Raw genomic sequence first — 18425 nt, 5'->3', positions numbered from 1 at the left:
CAAGATGGCTGCTCCCCTGGGCACTTTGCTAGAACCACGAGCCAGGCCCTCCCCAGCTCCCCAGCCCAGGCCTACAACGCCAGCCAGTCAGTTCAGCCTTCCAGCGGCCCAGAGGACCACTCCGAGCCCACAAGCCCCTTGCCAGGCCCCGCCTGCCACGGCAAACATCAAAGAGGCCATAGAGGCCCTAGTCGCTGCCCTGCAACTTATGGAGCAACCACCCACTGGCCCCCCCGAGGTCCCAGACCCAGCTGCCCACTTAAGGAGGGCCCCAAACCCAACCTCCCACCCCCGGAGGAACCCAGATGGACCTGCAGCCTCCCACCCCCCACTGCAGAGGCGCTCACCATTCACTGAATGCTCCAGGGAGGCCCAGGCGGAGGCCTCCGCACCTTTCCAGCCCTGCTGGGATGATCCGGAGCTGCAATCCTGCTCCTCTGATGGAGAAGAGGAGATCCAGAGACATTTCCAGGCCTACCCAGCCCATGGACCTCATCTGATGGGCCTCCAGTCTCCAGAAAGATCTCCAGGCCTTCTTCCCACTCCTCCAAGGCTTCCCCGCCACATCGCTGATGTCCGGCCCTATTCTGAGGCTCCAGCCAGACCTGACTTCAGAGCTCAGAGAGGGAGATCGGAGCTCCAACAAGAAAAGGCTTTGGAGCATGCTCCATTTCCTGCACGTGCCCAGTTGCTTCAAACTACAGAAGGACTACAAAAAGGAGCCAGACCTAAGCAATCGATCCCAGGCTTAGGGATCCCAATGCCATTCACATCAGGATCTTTTCAGCCATTTGAACAACTCCCCATGCAGTTTAATGGCAATAATTTTGTAACTTTGCCAAATAATTTTGAAAAATTACATTTAAGTGGTCAGAATTTTAAAAAATGGTGTAAAGAGATTCAGATAATTCTCTTAAGAGAAAATACTCTGGACATGATCAAAAGACCACCCCCTTTACCTTGGAGCCCTGAAATTGAGTTCCTGCATAAAAGAGCTTACACAACCCTGTTAAGTTCTATAGACACAGCTCTGTATGCCAGTCTTTCAGATGGCCTCACAGCTCAGGAAGTTTGGACTGCCCTATATAATTTGTTCCATAGTGACAATATGGCTGCAACCAGCAGATTGTCAAGAATTTTCCACAACTATAAACTCAAACCTGGTGTCAAAATGGGGGAACATTTGGCAACGCTTAAAGCCATGAGGGATGAGCTTATACAGAGGGGGGAGCCTGTTTCTGAATCCACTTTAATTAGTGTGATGTTGAACTCCCTAGACAAATCCTGGAGTCCCTTTATTATTTCTCTAGAAGGGGTTTCTAGGGAACAAAGAAATATAGAATACTTTTCTGGCCGCTTTATTGAGGAAGATTTAAGGCGCAGAGATGAGGAACAACAAGAAATGAAGGAGGCATATCACAGGCCTAGGCCTCAGAGGAGGCGCCAGGACACAAGTGAAAGGATTAATACCCTTCCCACCTGCTTTGACTGTGGTATACAAGGTCACTTTAAAAGGGAGTGCCCTCGCTCTAGGGCCAACACGGCTGGACTTAAGCACAGTAAAAATAAAAGAGGCCGTGGAAGAGGGGGAGGTGGTCATAAAGGATACCAATACTGTAGTGTCACTAGTGACAATCACACCTCCCAGGTAAAGGATGCTGAGGGGCTGTGGCTTCTTGATTCAGGTGCATCAACGCATATAGCCAACACGAAGCAACGATTTAAGGTTTTACACCCACTCAAGTCCTCAGTAAAAGTTGCCACTGGGGACAAGGCAGAGGTAACTGGGGAAGGCGTGATCAATGTGCCTGGTATAGGAGATGTCACAGGGGCGCTGTATGTTCCCTCAATCAAGAACAACCTTTTAAGCATCTTAAAATTGACTGAGGATAAAAATGTAAAACTGGTTTTTGAGAAGGGTGGAGGTTATGTTTTCAAAAATGGGGGTGTTGTTGGCGATATTGTAAAAATCAACAATTTGCCTTATTTTTCCCCAAAAGCACAGGTCAAAAGGCACAAGAAACCTAACAAGAGGGCTCAGGGAGCTAACGCCCAGATAGAGCAGAAAGCTTCTGTGCCAGCCCCTAGGTTGTCCAAACTCAAGGACCCTGGACCTAAAACCAATGAAGCTTTTAAACCAGCTCCTAGGACATCCAAAGCCATTAAGGCTGAGCCCATTAAGGTCACAACTCCTCAGCCAATCCTGAGGAACTCTAAGGTGACCTTTAATCCAGTGCCTACTCTCATTACTGAACAGACCAAAGCTTGTAATGGTAAGATACATAAGGTTGACAAAGTATGCATGGGTAAACCTTTACATTTGGATTGTGCTCATATATTACACCGCAGGCTCGGCCATGCCAGCTTCCCAGTTATTAAGAAAATGCAAGATTTTTCTGATGGGCTTAAGATAAAGAATTGTAATACCTATTTGGAATGTGCCATCTGTAAGGCAGCAAAATCTAAAACTGCTGCTATACCTAAGGTCTCTTCCCGTCGTGCAAGGTACCCTTATCAGCTGGTACACATGGATTTGGTTGGTCCTTTTAGACCCTCCCTTGGTAGGGGGCGTTATTTTTTAACGGTAGTAGATGATTACTCTCGTTATGGCCATGTATTTATTTTAAAGGACAAAACTGAAGTCTTTACCAACTTCAAATATCTTTACAACCAGATCCAAACGCAACACAAGGTGTGCATCGCTCAGGTGCAGAGTGATAGGGGGACTGAGTTTACATCCAAGATTTTTGAAAAGTGGATGAAGGAGAGAGGTATCCTCCATTTTAAATCATCCCCTCGAACTCCGTCCGAGAATGGTATTTCAGAAAGGAGAAATGGAGTGCTGCAGAATGTCATGAACTGCCTACTTGCAGATGCTGACATGAGCCAAGTTTTTTGGGCAGAAGCGGTCAAAATGGCTAATTATCTAGTCAACAGGACGTGGAGTAGTGCCATTAACCAAACCCCATACTTCCTGGTCCATGGAAGGAAACCTAGTCTCTCACACTTGAGAATTTTTGGTTCCTATGCCTGGGTCCATATTCCCAAGCACCTCAGAAGAAAGGGGGGCAAGGCATCAAGGAGGCTCAGATTTATAGGTTATGCAACCGGCAGCAAGGCCTCTAGGTTTGTAGACAAAAATAACCTTGTCATTGTCTCTAGATCAGCTTCCTTTGAGGAGGGGTCAAATTGGTCAAAAATTCATTCCAATGAACCCGGTTATTCCCCTATTAGAAGCGACACTGAACAAGCAGCACCACCTGAAGAGGATGAACCAACAAACTCCAAGCAACTGACCAGCGAAGATCCAGATGGTGATGAATCCCTACCTGACTCTGACGATTCAGACAAGGAATCCCTGGGTGACTTCACACCTCCTGCCTCACCTAAACGACCATATCTTCGCAGCGCCTGGGACAGAGGCCCGCCCCATTTTGATTGGAAAGATACCTCCGGCAGCTCCAATTCTGACACCGATGCTCCGGATGACAATGATGATGGTGAGTGGCAATTTCCCAGACGATCAAAACGCTCCAATAAAGGGGTGCCACCCAAAAGATTGGACATTGGCTGTGTTGCCTCGGTCAACAGCGTTACCATGGCCCCTAAAACGTACTCAGATGTCCTTCAGCTTCCCGAGGAAGAACAGCGCAGGTGGAGGGTGGCAATGGAGCGGGAAATGGACAGTCTCAAAAAATTGAAAGTCTTCATCCCCATGGAAGTCCCCAAAAAGAGGAAAGCAATTGGCACCCGTTGGGTCTACAAGGTCAAGCCAATGCCCAACAACAAACTCCTCTATAAGGCCCGGCTGGTAGCACAAGGCTACGCACAGCGCTACTTGCAGGACTTTGATGAAACATACTCCCCCACCGTGAGAGCGGAAAGTGTGAGGGCTGCTTTGGTCACCGCAGCAGCACATGGGGAACACATTTTTCAATTTGATGTGCAAACTGCTTATTTACACGCACATCTAAAACAAGAAATTTACGTCAGAGGTGCCCCTGGATTTCAGCGGCAGGAAGGCCACACCTGGCTTCTGAAGAAAAGTTTGTACGGCCTCAAACAATCAGGCAGACTGTGGTACAAATGCCTGACTAAAACTCTCAAATCACTGGGTTTCCATCCATCTCCAGCTGATAAATGTACCTTCACAAGGGATACCAAAGGGGGGCTGGAGAAAGTCCTAGTGTATGTCGATGATCTTTTATATATAGGGCCTGACAAGGGGGGAAGTATTATATTTGCCAGGACCCTACAAAAAAAGTTCACTCTAAAGTCTTTAGGATATGTGGACAAGTACCTAGGCGTACAAATCATCACTACACCAAAAGGTTTTGCTCTCTCACAAAAGGAAAAGATAGAGGAACTCTTGGTGAAATGTAAAATGGAAGATAGCAAGCCAACGGCTATCCCAATGCAGACCGACTATTATGGATTGGCACACAAGGATAGCCCAGAGTTCCAAAATAATACTCTATTTAGGTCAGTGATTGGCTCATTACTATATATAAGTAACTGGAGCCGTCCAGATATTGCCCTGGCCGTAAACCTGCTATCTAGACAAGTGGAACATCCTACCCAGTTCCACTGGTTAGCCATTAAAAAGCTATTAAGGTATCTCAAGACCACAGCAGATTACATGCTTCGCTTGGAACCTGAGAATAGAGACAAGGCCCAATTAAAATGCTTCGCAGATGCGGACTGGGCCGGAGATACCAAGACACGTAGGAGTACTTCGGGCTTCTTGGTACTATTAAATGAGGCACCCATCCATTGGCATGTGGGGCAACAGAAATTTGTTTCGTGCTCCACCGCTGAGGCCGAATATGCATGCTTATCAGAGGCAGGGAACGATCTGATATGGTTTGATGCCTTAATTTCTAGCATCTGGACACCACCGACTTTGCCCATCCAAATTATAGAAGACAACACCGGGGCCATAGGCATTGCCAAAGCCTATGCGGTGGGAAAAAGGTCCAGACATATTGATATCCGCTATCAAAATGTTAGGCAATTAGTAGAGATGGGGTTTATATCTTTATCACATTGTCAGACCAAATATCAAACAGCTGATATTTTCACAAAACCTCTACCAGCAGATAGGCACAAAGATCTGTGTAAAAAGTTATGTCTCACAGGGTAAAATTTGTTGTGCATTGCATTTGTATGTTTGCATGCCATTGGCTCGCAAGGAGGGGAACTGTCAAGTATTTGCAAGCCATTGGCACATATATCATACAGACACCAGTGGAGGCAGGAAGTGCCCCCACCCCTATGTGGAGAGGAGGGGCTTACACTGAGTATAAAACCCCCTCTAACCTTTCCACCTTGCTCTCTTTTACGTTTGTTCTCCATGAGACATGATCTTTGATAGGGGTGGTCACACACGCTGTGTGCCCCCTATCCTAATGGATATTAAGACAGCCTTTGTATACAGTTAATATGTTTTGTTATATGAATAAATACATTTATCATATTTATTCATGCATCTGCCTTTGGACTCTTCTATGCTCCTGGGTGTTTTCTACGATCCCAATTTCCACAGGGAGGCCTTGCCAACTCCTCTCCTTCACTCTCGGAGTCCTCTCCTGCCGATGATACAGGCTCTGGTAACGGAGCCACAACAGTATCCATCCAGTTTGACAAGTTTGCATTATACATGCTATCTATTATAAAATTAATAGAAAAAAAAATAAAGAGATGGGGAAAAAACTCCCCTTTCAATCCAAGCACGTATGATGGAGGTTAACAGTTTAACTATCTCCCTTATAAAGTAAAAGCAGCAACTCTCCATCCTACTCCTATTCCCATTCTCCACGAAGCCTTCTCTAAAACCTGTTACTCAGCAGGAGCCCATTAAAGGTCATCAGAAATAACAGAAATAGCTGCTACAAGCTATGTTACAAAGCCATTATAAGCTATACACGGCAGTTTGGCCTAGTGGTGAAGGCAGCAGGCTAGAAAGCGACCGTGAGTTCAAGTCCTGTGTCAGCTATGGAAGCCAGCTGGGTGACTTTGGGCTAATCACTCCCTCTCAGCCCAACTCATCTCACAGGGTTGTCGTTTTTGTGGGGAAAATAGGAGGCGGAAGATGTGTTGGGTATCTTTGATACCTTCGGCAGGATATATATAATTAAATAAATATCTACTAAACCCAAGTTGAGTCCTTTTGATCCCACGATTATAAACACATAAGATTTTCTTTCTTCTTCTCTTCCTCAATTAAAATAACAATGGTTACTGATTCGATGATAAAAGCCATCGCGAAACACCCAAACTACATCCTGGTTCCTGCATGCTGGAAGGCCCTGAAGGGCTCCTCCTGAGTGTCCGGCCTACTTCAGAAGAAGGTCGATCCCATCTTCTCTCCTCTCTCCTCTTGCTGGGACTGTCCACTCGTGCTGTCAAGAAAAGAGAAAAGGCAGGCAGGGTCAGTCTGGGAACGAGCCCAGAGGAGGAATCCCACCACCCAGGTTGAGGGATCAACAAAGATCAGCCCAGTATAAGAGCAGAAGCCTCAAGAGAGGGATCAACTGGGTGGGATTTTCAGAGTTGCAGGTGGGGAGGGGAGGGGCAGGGCTGGGACTGGCTCCTGAGGTGGGGGAGCACCTGCTCCACAAGTTATATAACACGTATCAATATCCCCCCTCAAATACAAAATTTCAATTTTAGTCCAGAGACAAGTGGAAATGGATTCATGGCCTCCAGAGAGTCCAGGTCTTCCCTTCAGCATCTAGAGGGAGGGATTCCCAGATGGGATCAAGGAGGGGAGAGACACCCCCTCTCCATCTATGACTGGAGGATCTTCAGGAAGTCCCTCCTCTCTCCCTCTTTCCCTCCTTGCAGTGGGAACCCTCTGATCTCCTCTTTGCAGGTCTCTCAGCCTCCTGAGTCCTGACCCAAGACAGTCAGATCGTGAGAGGGGTCTGGCCACAGTTTGGGCCTGCAGAATAAGAGGGCAGACAGACCCCTTCTCAGAGTCCCAATTCCCCCCAAATTCCTTCCCTTCCTTCCCTTGCAGTGGTTGAGATGAACAGGAGAGAGAAGAGGGATTTCCCAAACTATGTTCCCCATCCACTAGTCATGTGACCTCAAAGCCCTCCCCTCCCTCCCTCCCTCTCCCCCCATGCAGCCTCCAGAGGGGGAAACTCACCTGCGAGGGGGCAGCTAAATGACCTGGTTGCTTCCTGCATTGGAGAGAAAGACCCCGAGTGAGTCTCTGCCTTGTCTGGATCCTCTGAGGGGGACAAATCTCTCCCTTCACCATTCAACCTCTGCAGCTTCATGGACTTCTCAGAGGACATCTGACTTTTTATTTATTTATTTATCACCAAACTTCTTCTGTGTCACCCATCTCGCCCAGGTAACTCTAGGCAGCTTACAGTAAAATTCAATAAAATGCCATGCTCCTGATCTCCGCTCCTTCCGTCGGGACTTGAAGACTTGGCTTTTCAAACAAATACGCTGAGACTGATTCCGGGCTTTATTATTTACTACTAATTAATTATTTGGATTAAATTATGATTTTATTGTACTTGTTTCTTAACTTGTGTTCGCCGCCCTGAGTCCTTCGGGAGAATGGCAGCATATAAATACATGTAATAAATAAATAAATAAATGTAGAATATTTAAAATGATATATAAAAACCAGATTCCCCCATCAGATCATGTCACCATTGCTCTGGCAAGTAGATCACATCCGGAGTTTATTGACCACTGTCTTGAGGCGGGTCCAGGATGGTCTGGGAGAGGCCCATGTCCACCATGGAGGCCATGAACCCCTGGGCTGCTTCTGAGGCCAAACCCAGGGGTGGCAGATTGAAGTTTCCCAGGACCAGAATCCTGGGCAAGTCCATGCCAACCCTGAGATGGCCCCCAGCAGCTCAGGCAGGGAGGTGGCCATGCAGCAGGGAGGCTGGTATGTAGCAACAACCCCAACTGGTCCAGTGAGCCCAGAGTCAGAAACGGGGAGTCACAACCAGAAACCTGGGGAGCAAAGGCACCTGAGTGCCAACAAAGACTCTCAAATGAGCACTGCACCCCACTTCCCCTGCCCTGGGGTATCGGTTGGGGCCAAACATTAAACCAACTGGGCACATCACTGAGAGAGGGAACCCCCCCTCCCCTTCCAGAGTCAGCCAGGTCTCAGCTATTCCACCAGAAGAGTCTCTAACCACTGGGGATCATGGCCTCGCTGGTGGTTTCTCTATTTCCCGTCAAAGAATTGGAGGCAATTTCCTCCAAAGAGGGCCAAGGCTCCACCATGCAGACTCTGGGCTGCCTCCCCTGCCTGAATCCAACAGGGAGAGTTTCCCTTCTCCTCTGCAGGATGAACCAGTGCAAGGAAAGTGGATTTTGTGACATTCATGCCTAAGGTGGGACTAGAACATCATGGTCTGACCTGGTGCCTTCACCACTTAAGCCAAAGTGGGTGCGATTATTTTAATTATTCCACCAGAAGCAGACTCAGTGAGAACCCAGGGAGGATGAATTGGGGGGAGCCTTCAAAAAATGGAGGCCTTTCCCTCTTTTCATCCCCTCATCCATCCAAAGTCTTGCAAAGGGAGAGAATGGCTCATACAGCAGAAGCAGCTCCCTCTGACTCACCCTGGTCTGAAGTCTTGGATCCTTTGTCACTTGCTGGAAAAGAAAGAAAGGAAAAGAGGGTGAGAAAGTTGTTCTCTTGGCTTATAGGTGGAGAAGCTCAGCTCTTTCTGACACCAGCCCCTTCCCTCCCTCCCTTTCTCTCTCTCGCACAAAATCAAAAGACCCAGAGAGTTTGGATCAAACTGCTTTGGCTAAAAGGCATCAGAAAGAATTCTTAAAATTTATGTATAAATGGATCCAAAGTTTCCTTTTGTAACCAGTTCGTACTTAGAGAGCCTTATAATCAATGACCAAGAGGAGATCCAGCTGGGATACCCCAAAGCTCCTTTTCCTTCAAAATGTGCCCCTTTGATCCCTAATTTTATGGAACTTCTGATTCTTTTTTGGCCAGGCCTTTCGTTTCTGCCTACTTGGGAAACAGAGCAATTTCTCAGTCAGAGGGACTTTCCACCAGCCAGATCTTCTCATCTTCTTGAAGGTTCCTTCTCCCAGATGTTTCTCCTTGAAGACTCCATTTCCAAGAACAACCTGGCTGTAATGAAAAGGGGGCCCATCTTCCCCAGCCTGGTTCTTAGGGTGAAGAGGAAGATAGCACACAGAAACATACATACACACTCCCCTCCCAACTAATGGTGCCTCTGGTCCCTGCTCTTAATTGGAGATTACATGTAAAAAGGACAAAACACTCACTGGGTGCTGCATTGTAGCCATCTTGACGTCTCTCTGCAAGGATAAAAATCAGTGAAAGCTCACAAAAATCCACCAGAGATCATCTACTCTCTCCCTCCATAGGAGGAAGAACCTCAGAAGGTATTTCACAGTCACTTTGTCCCATCAAGAAAGACAGAAAGACCTTCAAAATACAAATGTATCTCCTGATTTGCCCCAAGAGGGACCTGCTGCCTCTGAGATGGATGGAAGGGAATTAGGGGAAGCAGCAACAGCAGCTGGGAGGGGAGGAAGGTTTCCATGGAAATCCTTCTCTGCGGATCTTTGATCAAAGCCTTTGAGAGGGACAGAACTGGGATGCCTCTTCCCAACTCAGAAGAAGACATGATTGACCCAACCTCACACTCAGATGAATCGAGACTGGAGTCCCAGCAAGAGGCTGAGATCTCAGATGCTCCCCAAGAGGGCTGGGAAAACAGGACAGAAGGAAGCCCAAAAGAAGCTCCCCAAAGGGAGAGATTTGGGAGGAGTCTCCCCATCTTCCTTCCATCACCCCCCCAAAAGATACTTACTGAAGGATATCAAAGTCCCAGAAATCACACACACCAGGACAAGAGCAGCCACAATACAGCCGATGATGAGCCCCAGGTTGGATTTTGGTTCTGAATTGGGAGAAAGAGCAGATCACTGACAGGGAACCCCAAACAATCCTCCCAATCACAGAAGAGACCTAAAGAAGTGAAAGCTGGAATTTCCCCAAATTAAAAACTCCATGGGCTCATTTTTCTGTCCTTCTCAAGGTAACATGAAGGCATTTGCCACCTTGTGACTCAGCTTTCAAAACAAAAACTTCACCAACACAGTAATGTAAACAAAATTTGTTAAAAACATTTTCCTTCCTTTTATAGGCTGCCACAATAAACCATGACTCTGAGTGGAATTGGGCAGATCTGTATGCTTTTTTCTTCAGTTTGAGTGTTTGCATTTTATATAAAGTAAAATAGTTCATATCACCTGGCCTTTTTTTTAAGTACACACTTTCATTTCTTTGGCCAGTTCAAAAATAGCATTTTGAACTTTTGTGTATTTTGTGCTTCCAGAACTTCAGCATGAAAATGGAATATGGTGATATCCAACTTCTGGATGGTCCCACAAATGGCAGAAATAGAATAACGGAGTCACAGAGTTGGAAGGGATCTTGGAGGTCTTCCAGTCCAACCCCCTGCTCATTCCAGAGGCCCTCTACCCTTCCAGACAAGTGGCTCTCCAGTCTCTTCTGAAACGTTTCTGGTGATGGAGCAGCCACAACTTCTGAAGGAAAGCCATTCCACTGATGAATTGTTCTCCCTGTCAGGAAATTTCTCCTCAGTTCTAGGTTGCTTCTCTCCTTGTTTAGTTTCCACCCATTGCTTCTTGTCCTGCCCTCAGGTGCTTTGGAGAGTAGTTTGACTCCCTCTTCTTTGTGGCAGCCCCTGAGATACTGGAACGTATCATGTCTCCCCTAGTCCTTCTTTTCATTAAACTAGAAATGCCCAATTCCTGCACCTGCTCTTCATATATTTTAGCCTCCAAGCTTCTACTCATCTTTCTTGCTCTTCTCTGCACTCTTTCCGGAATCTCAACATCTTTTCTATATCGTGGCAACCAAAACTGGATGAAGAATTCCAAGTATGGTTTTAGCAAAGCATCATAAATTGGTATTGCTTGGGGGGGGGAGGGGAGCAGATTTGAGGAGGGAACTTAAATTTAAATGTAAATTTCTCTCGCACAAAATTCAGGATTCCCATTGAATAGCAATCATGCCACTTGTGAATTGATGCTTGCTATAAACAACAAAACTAAAAGGAATATTTTATTTTGCCTGAGATATCAGCATAACAATTACATTTGAATATTTCTTGTATGGTGGTGACAATCATCACTATAAAAATTTGAATTTTGCAACTTTGGAAATCCAGTGTATGTTAAGGACACTTATGAGCATATATAGAACTCTTTGAGAGAGTTTTTTTTTTCCTTGGGTTTTAATGCTGAATTCACATACCATATCATAAAATAACGTGCAACTTCTTTCTTAGAGCAGCAAAACAGGGTGACCTTTTGACCTTTAAACCAGGAAACCCTGTTAGTCTCTGATGGGAAAAAACTCAGACTTGCTGGGGGCAAGAAACAGGGAAGGCCTCAGAGAGGATCTAAGGGCATTTCATCAGGATCGGCCAAGTATTGTGATGGGATTCTGTAGCTTCCATCACCTGAAGTCAGTTCAATGGTCTGGTCCCTGCAGCTTCACCAACCTCAAACACTGGGAAAACCAATGGCTTAAAGCTCAGGTATGTTCACACCTGGACACAATTGGGGTCAGATTTCTCTCCCACAACCCTCCAGGCTGCCAAAGAGCCCAGCCTTCCCCTCCCTGCAGCCTCTCACCCTTCAGGGACACATCCAGAGGTTCCTGCAGGCTGTCGTGCTCCACGTGGCATCGATAGCGGTCCCTCTCTTTGGGATCGATCCGGATGCTGAGCTAGTAGTGGTAGGTCCCATCCGCATTGGGGGCCAGAAACCCATGGTGGGTGTCAACCAGCCATTCCTCCCCGTCCCTCCTCCAGGAAGCATCGATCTCCCTTGGGTAGAAGCCATCCACACGGCAGACATGCGTCTCCATCCCATCCTCGGTCTCTGATCTGCTGCTCATCGTCACCATCGGAGGCTCTGCAGAAACACAGGAATTAACTCTGAGCCCTTCCAGAGCCTGGAAGGTGGATGGGAAACCTGGAGGGGCAGGAAAATCTCCCACTACTTCCCACTCCACACATGCTGCATCTCCAAGAGTTTTGGGAAATGCTCTGAATCTCGAAAATCCTCAACCACAAGAACTCCTGATTTTGAGTCCTTCCCAGAGACTCAGCCTGAAAAATCCCCAGCAGCAAATTGAAGGTCCAAGAAAATTTCACTCTGATCGCTTTCAACTCTGACTGATCTTGGGCTGCTCCCTTCAGGGGAAGGATAGTGGAGATGCTCTTTTAAGTTCCCTTTCAAGACGACAACAACACAGAAGTTTCACCCTACTTTTTGCATCCTCTTCTGCTCCCCTGAATCTGAGGCTGCTCCAGGCCTCTTTCCAAGGGACACAACCATAATTTTAAGAGAGATCAAAGGGAATCTCACACTGATCAATTTGGAAAAGAGATTTTGTCTCTGAAAAGGGGTGGGGGGGACAGTAGGGTTGCCAGGTCTGCTTCCAAAAAATAGCAGACAAGCACAGGGGGGGGGGGGGTTAAGTAGTAAAAAAATTTTAAAAAAATTTACAATTAAATTATATATTTTCTTACAAACATTTTAACACACCATTTTAGGTCAGTCGACACAAGCTACAATACATTTTAAAAATGTGAACTGTACATAATTTTATAATATATTTTTATTTTAATCTCATCATTAATTTTTTCGGAGAATCGAGTTCAATGGATATTCGATCTTTGTCTCATTCTAACTTATGAAAAAGAAGACAAAACGCGATTCTCCTATCCTTATTCTCTTAGACTGTACAGCTTTAGTTTACGTACCATTTCATCATAAAGCTTTTGAATAAAAAAAATGTCCACTATTTTGTGAAAAAAAATAGTGAACATAATGTGAAAACAGTGGACTGTCCGCTCAAATAGTGGACACCTGGCAACCCTCAGAGGTGATGCCAATGGAAGAGAGAGAAGGTCCTCCCTGGGAAGGGAGGGGCTGCCTGTTGGCAATCATCAGTGGTGTGTGTGTATGGAGTTCCCCATTGATCCTAATGTCATCCAGCTGATCCTGGAGGGATCAAGGGCCCAAGAGGAGAAGGGGTAGACTTAGGGGAGAAGGGTGGTCTACAGGGTAAATTAATAAAAATTTCTAGGAAAAGATTATAACGTGAACCCCCCTGTGAGGTGAGGGGGTGTTCCTGAAGGTGGGGAGGGGGTTGTTTTTAGGAAAGGCGCACTAAGAATTCTGGGAACCTGTTTGAGGTTTAAGAGAAAGATTGACAGAAACTTTGCTCCTCCCTCGGAAAGAAAAGAACCCCTCATTCATGGGCCTTTTTGCCCAAGTGGGGACACTACTAGTGTCTTATTAATGGTAGAAGTGGAGCCCCCCAGTGATGGGAGTGGGAGGTGCACCGTCAGGGACGAGACTGGGAGGGAGCCTTCTGTGAGATGTGAGGGGAAGGAGAGTTAGTGGGAGGAAATTAAGGTTGCCCACCACTCTTGGCTACAGTTTGGGTTGTTTCATTGAAGAACCCCAAATGGTGGCCTCACTGTGGGCAGTGAACAGGATACCCTTAAATGCTTTTCCTGCCTGATCCACACAGACACCCGCAAGGCAGAGGATGCATTTCCTGGTCCATTGAACGGCTGCCTGGCAATGGGAACCAATCAGTTCTTCCCATGTCCTGGAGAGGTGCTGGGAGGGGAGAAGAAGGATTCCCACCAGGGCAAACAGACTCCGCACAAGGGACCCAAAAGGGCTGAATGTGCACAAGAAATCCAACCGTAAAGGTGGAAAGTGTAGCCTGGATCGAGATACTCACCTCTCCTGAGCAGGGTCTCATTCCCATAGGACAGGTGCTTCCCCAGCCACTCAATGCAGATTTCCTCCAGGTAGGACTTGTCTCTCTGATTCAATCCTGCAATATGATCCCATTTCCTCTGGGTGATCTGGGCCAGAGGATCGGGAGCCACCCAGGTGAGGATCTCCTTGTCGAAGGTGAGGAAGGTCCTCCCTTCGTAGCCAAACTGCATAAACCCTCTTTTGCTCCCGTCTCTCCGGAGCTCACAGCCATACATCCACTGTATTATATGAAGTCCTGAAATAGGGACAAGATGATGGTTTGGGGAGTCCTCAAGATAAACAGAGATCCCCCTCCCTGCAGGGACTTTTGACACTGGAGGGAGGCACTGATTCCCCCATTTCCTCCCTAACAATCAAGGAAAAGAAAGACTCCATCACTAACCGCCCTTCTCCCCTCCCTCAACCCGCCTTCCTACATTTTCCCTCCCAGGATGGAGCCCCTGAACCTCCCCAGGAAAAAGCAAAGCTGGAAAAGCCAGCAGAGGATCCCAAGGGAGACCGAGAAAAGAAGGAGTCACAGAAGAAACGGAGGGACGGAAATCCCTTCCATCTTTCCTTCTACCATTTCTCTGTTGGGGAGACTCGGGGGGGGGCGGAGGAAGGGATCCCAGAGAGGGAACAGTTGCCTGAATCTGCGGCTGCAAAGAGGAACTCAAAATCTCATGGTCTCAAAGAGGATCTGGATGATCTACACAAAAGCTTGCAGGGATCCCTGTGACCATAAAACTTGGTCTACGTTCACAAATAGCACCAAGTCACAAAGGCTGGTTCCCACTTTGAGCTAACCAGAAACAAACCATGGCTTAATGTAATGTGGGAATGAAGCCTTGAAGGGCAACAAAGGAATATTTTCCTTAGTGACAGCAGCAAGTGGCCCAATCTGATCTGGACACCCAAAGGGTTATTGAAAGGAGTTTGAAATTTACAGTTTCTGCAAGGCCCTGGAGAAGATATTTCAACTTAAAGTGAACAGATACTTGGATTTAAAATAAAACTGAATGTTTGAAAAAACCAAAAGGAAATCCTGAAATGTTTCTACTCCTGTTTGGGCTTGAGAGGGAGGAAGGATGCCAGAAACTCTCAAATCTAATGGAAAACCACCTGTAAGTACAGTTGAACTAAACTGACCAGTCCTTTTCCTCCCTTTTCACCCCAGGAATGACGGGTTGAGGGATCCTTTCTCTGCATCTTCTGCTCAGCCAGAAAACTTCCCTTTGGAGGAAGAGAAAGATCCTAGTGAGCTGCAGTCTGATCCTGCCCTTGAGAAGAGATTCCCTGATCTCTACCTAGGAAAAATAGTTTTGGATTTCTGTTCAAGAAGAGTCTCCTGCCATTCACAGGAAGGCACTAAATATTTGGCTGCAGTTTTCAACTTCTGAGAACAAGCTTTTCTTATTTCAGAAGCATCAAAAGCTAAGACAGAAATTGTCTTATTTCACTTGAAGATGACATGTGTTCTTATCTCAAGTTTGGCACAGAACTGAATATTCCTGCAGCAAAAAGAAGGCACAGGGATCTCATTGAAAAGGCAAGTTTCATTTTTTTTATTTTTAGTGTAAGAACACTATTAATGCATCTCTACAGGTCTACGCATGAAACAATTTTGACCTTTCTCTGATCCTGCATGTTCAGGGGTTACCTGCGGCCTGAAAAATAGTTCAAGGGTTCCTGGAGAGTCAAAAGGCTGAGAATGGCTGCTTTAGAGCAGCTAAAATATATTTACATTTAGAACTACTGAGAGGAATATCAGAAGCCACTTTTTTGTATTTTTTCTTTATTTTCTTCAGTTGTTTTCTTTTCTTGTACTTTTTTATTTTTTTTTTATTTTTTTTAGCTCCTTTACTTTATGTTACCTTCTGTTAGTTTTTATTTTTTGTTTAAAAGGTTTAAGGCAAATTATATTAAAAAATTAAAAAGACCAACAGGATGTCAGCAATCATTAAAATGGTATTGAAACCAGAGAGGCTATTGTCACAAAGCCTTAGAGTAAATCAAGAGTGCCACCACATCTGGAATATTGTGAGCAGTTTCTGGTCACCAGACCTCCAAAAGGACTGGAGGGAGCCCACGAAGGTCCAGAGAAGGCGACTCAGGCGATGGGAAGGTGGAAGCAGCCTCCCTTTGAGGAAAGGTTGGGACATTTGGGGCTGTTGAGCCTGGAAAGGAGGCTCCCCTCCACTCTGGCCGGTCTCCTTCCTCCTTCCTCCACCAGGGGGAGCCCTCTGGGTCCAGCTCTGCTCCCGTGAGAGGCCAGCAGGGGGCCTGGAGGGATCTGGGGAGACCCTCAGGGATCAGGGGCAGAACTGGCAGAGCTCTGGGGGTCACCTGTAGAGGGGGAGGGGCAAGGAAAGGGGGGAAGAATTGGGGGGGCTGCAGCTCCTTGGGATGAAAGGAGGGAAAATGGCTCCTGTTTGTGGAGAAGGTTGAGCTCAGCCCAAAGCAGCCTCTCTTTACACACACATTTCCTTGCAGACCCTCCCCAAATAAGGTTCCTTGAAGGTGAATCTTGTCCCCCAAAGATGGCAGAAGGGGGGGGCTGCAGAAGAAAGAGTCTCCAGGGCAGCCCCACCAAGAGGGCCGTGCAGGAGTTCAGCCTGAGGGACCAAGGATGGGAAGCCATGAAGGCTCTGAGAGACTCTGGAAGGGCCCCAAATGGAGGTTTCTTTCTTTTCCGTCTCTTCCCCATGAAGATTGGGAGGATCCTGGCCCTGAGATCCCCCCCCACAAAAGCCCCCACCCCCCATTTGGTCCTCCCAGCCTCTCCTTCCAACTGGAGGGTGAGAAGAAGCTCCTGGCATTTGGGCCCCTCTCGCCCCTCCAAAAAGGGGGAGAAGGAAAGGGATCTAGTCTCCCCAGGTGGATCTGCACTTGATCCCTGCCTCTTTTCAGGGAGGGGGGTAGGCCTGTGATTCCCTTCCTCCCCCACAGCAGAAGATCCACCAAGGCCAGAACCTCCATCTTTCATGGGGGGAGGGGAGATTTCGGTCTCTTTTTACCTCAGTTTATATCCATATCCATATCAACATTCAGAAAGACAGAAGGATAAATTTAAACATCTTTTTATTAACTGCACTTGGCAGAAAATGTCAGCTATGGAGGGAAGGAGAAGCTTATATTGATTTAAAAAAAAGAATAAACATATAAAAAAGACTTTTTAAAAGGTGTGGAGGCAGCCTTTCCCTTTGAAGGGACCCATTACTTTCTCCCCCCTCTGGTTCCTGGGGAGGGGATTATGGGGCCGGAGGAGCCACCAGACCCATCACTCACCTTCGCTCTGGTTGTAGCGACTCCTCAGAATCTCCAGGTTTTCTCTGAACATCTCCTCTTGGGCACGTGCCATCTGGGTGTTTCTGTCCCAGTACTGGGGATCCTCCTTCCCCACCTTCTCCATCCAGGAGACTCGAGGCTCCATCCTCTGGCTGTGGCTGTCGTAGTGAACGATGACCTGACCATCCACGTACCCCACAAAGACAAAGTGGGGCAGCCCCTGATTGGGGTCCGAGATGGAGGAGTAGAAATACTTCATGGAGTGGGAGGAGGCGCCTGGAAGGGACCCAGGGGGGAAGAGTTAGGGGGCTTCAGTCAAGGACCCTGATCCCATGGAGGCTCCCATCTGAGGCTCTGGGGAGGAAGAAGGCAGAAGAAGAAGAGGAGGAGGAGAGTTGGGGGGCAGAGGAGGAAGTGGAGGAAGGAATGGGGAGATGGTGGGAAAAGAGGTAGGAAGTGAACTGAGGGAGCGACTGAGAGGGAAAGAAGCAGCTTCTGGAAGGACTGAAGAAGGTGGGGGTGAGAGAGGAGGGGAAGGGAAGGGAGCAGCAATGAAATGACTTGGCCCCCCAGATCTTCCTCCTCATCCCTGTCCTCCCACCCCCACCCCACTGGAAAATTCCCCCTCCCTTCCCAGAGACATTTGTTAAGTGAGTTTCGCTCCATTTTACAAATTTTCTTGCCACAGTTGTTAAATGAATCATTGCAGTTGTTAAATGAATAGCCCGGTTGTTAAGTGAATCTGGCTTCTCCATTGACTTTGCTTGTCAGAACATTGCAAAAGGGAGTCACGTGATACGGGGACACTGCAACTGTCATAAACATGAACCAGTTGCCAAGCATCCAAATCTCGGTCACGTAACCATGGTCATAAGTGTGAAAAATTGTCATACTGTCACTATTTTCAATGACACTGAAACTTTGAACGGTCACTAAATGAACTGTTGTAAGTCGAGGACTACCTGTAGTCCTACTGCCCATTCCCTCCAGTATGGTCTCTCAGCCCTTCCCAGTCCAAGGCAAAGGCCTGGGCCTCCTTCTTCCTGCTCCTCCCCACAATCCCAGGGGCTTCTCAGAGCTTTTGGGGAGAGGGAGCCCCAGATCCACTTCCTGCTCTGGGGAGATTTCAGAATCCAAAGGGATCAGAGCTTTTCTCTAAGAGAAGGAGGGGGGATCGGACTCTCCGTGATCCAGAACCTGCTTCTTTCCCTTGTGGGGCTGAGCAATGAGGAAGTCTGAAGTCTGCCTGGGAGGAGAAACATGTGAATCTAATGCAGGTTGGG

The 18425-nt window shown here is 47.2% G+C and overlaps 1 pseudogene; it reads right to left on the bottom strand.

The window, feature by feature from the left end:
* Positions 1–6340: 6340 nt before the first annotated feature.
* On the bottom strand, positions 6341–17416 carry LOC139311815 (class I histocompatibility antigen, F10 alpha chain-like; annotated as a pseudogene).
* Positions 17417–18425: the final 1009 nt, after the last annotated feature.

Source organism: Pituophis catenifer, unplaced genomic scaffold (genome assembly GCF_029215685.1).
Source record: "Pituophis catenifer annectens isolate HBS135680 unplaced genomic scaffold, rPitCat1.0.hap2 SCAF_2, whole genome shotgun sequence".
NCBI lineage: Eukaryota > Metazoa > Chordata > Lepidosauria > Squamata > Colubridae > Pituophis > Pituophis catenifer.
The sequence above is the reverse complement of the archived record's forward strand: the minus strand, read 5'-3'. Positions and strand labels throughout refer to the sequence as shown.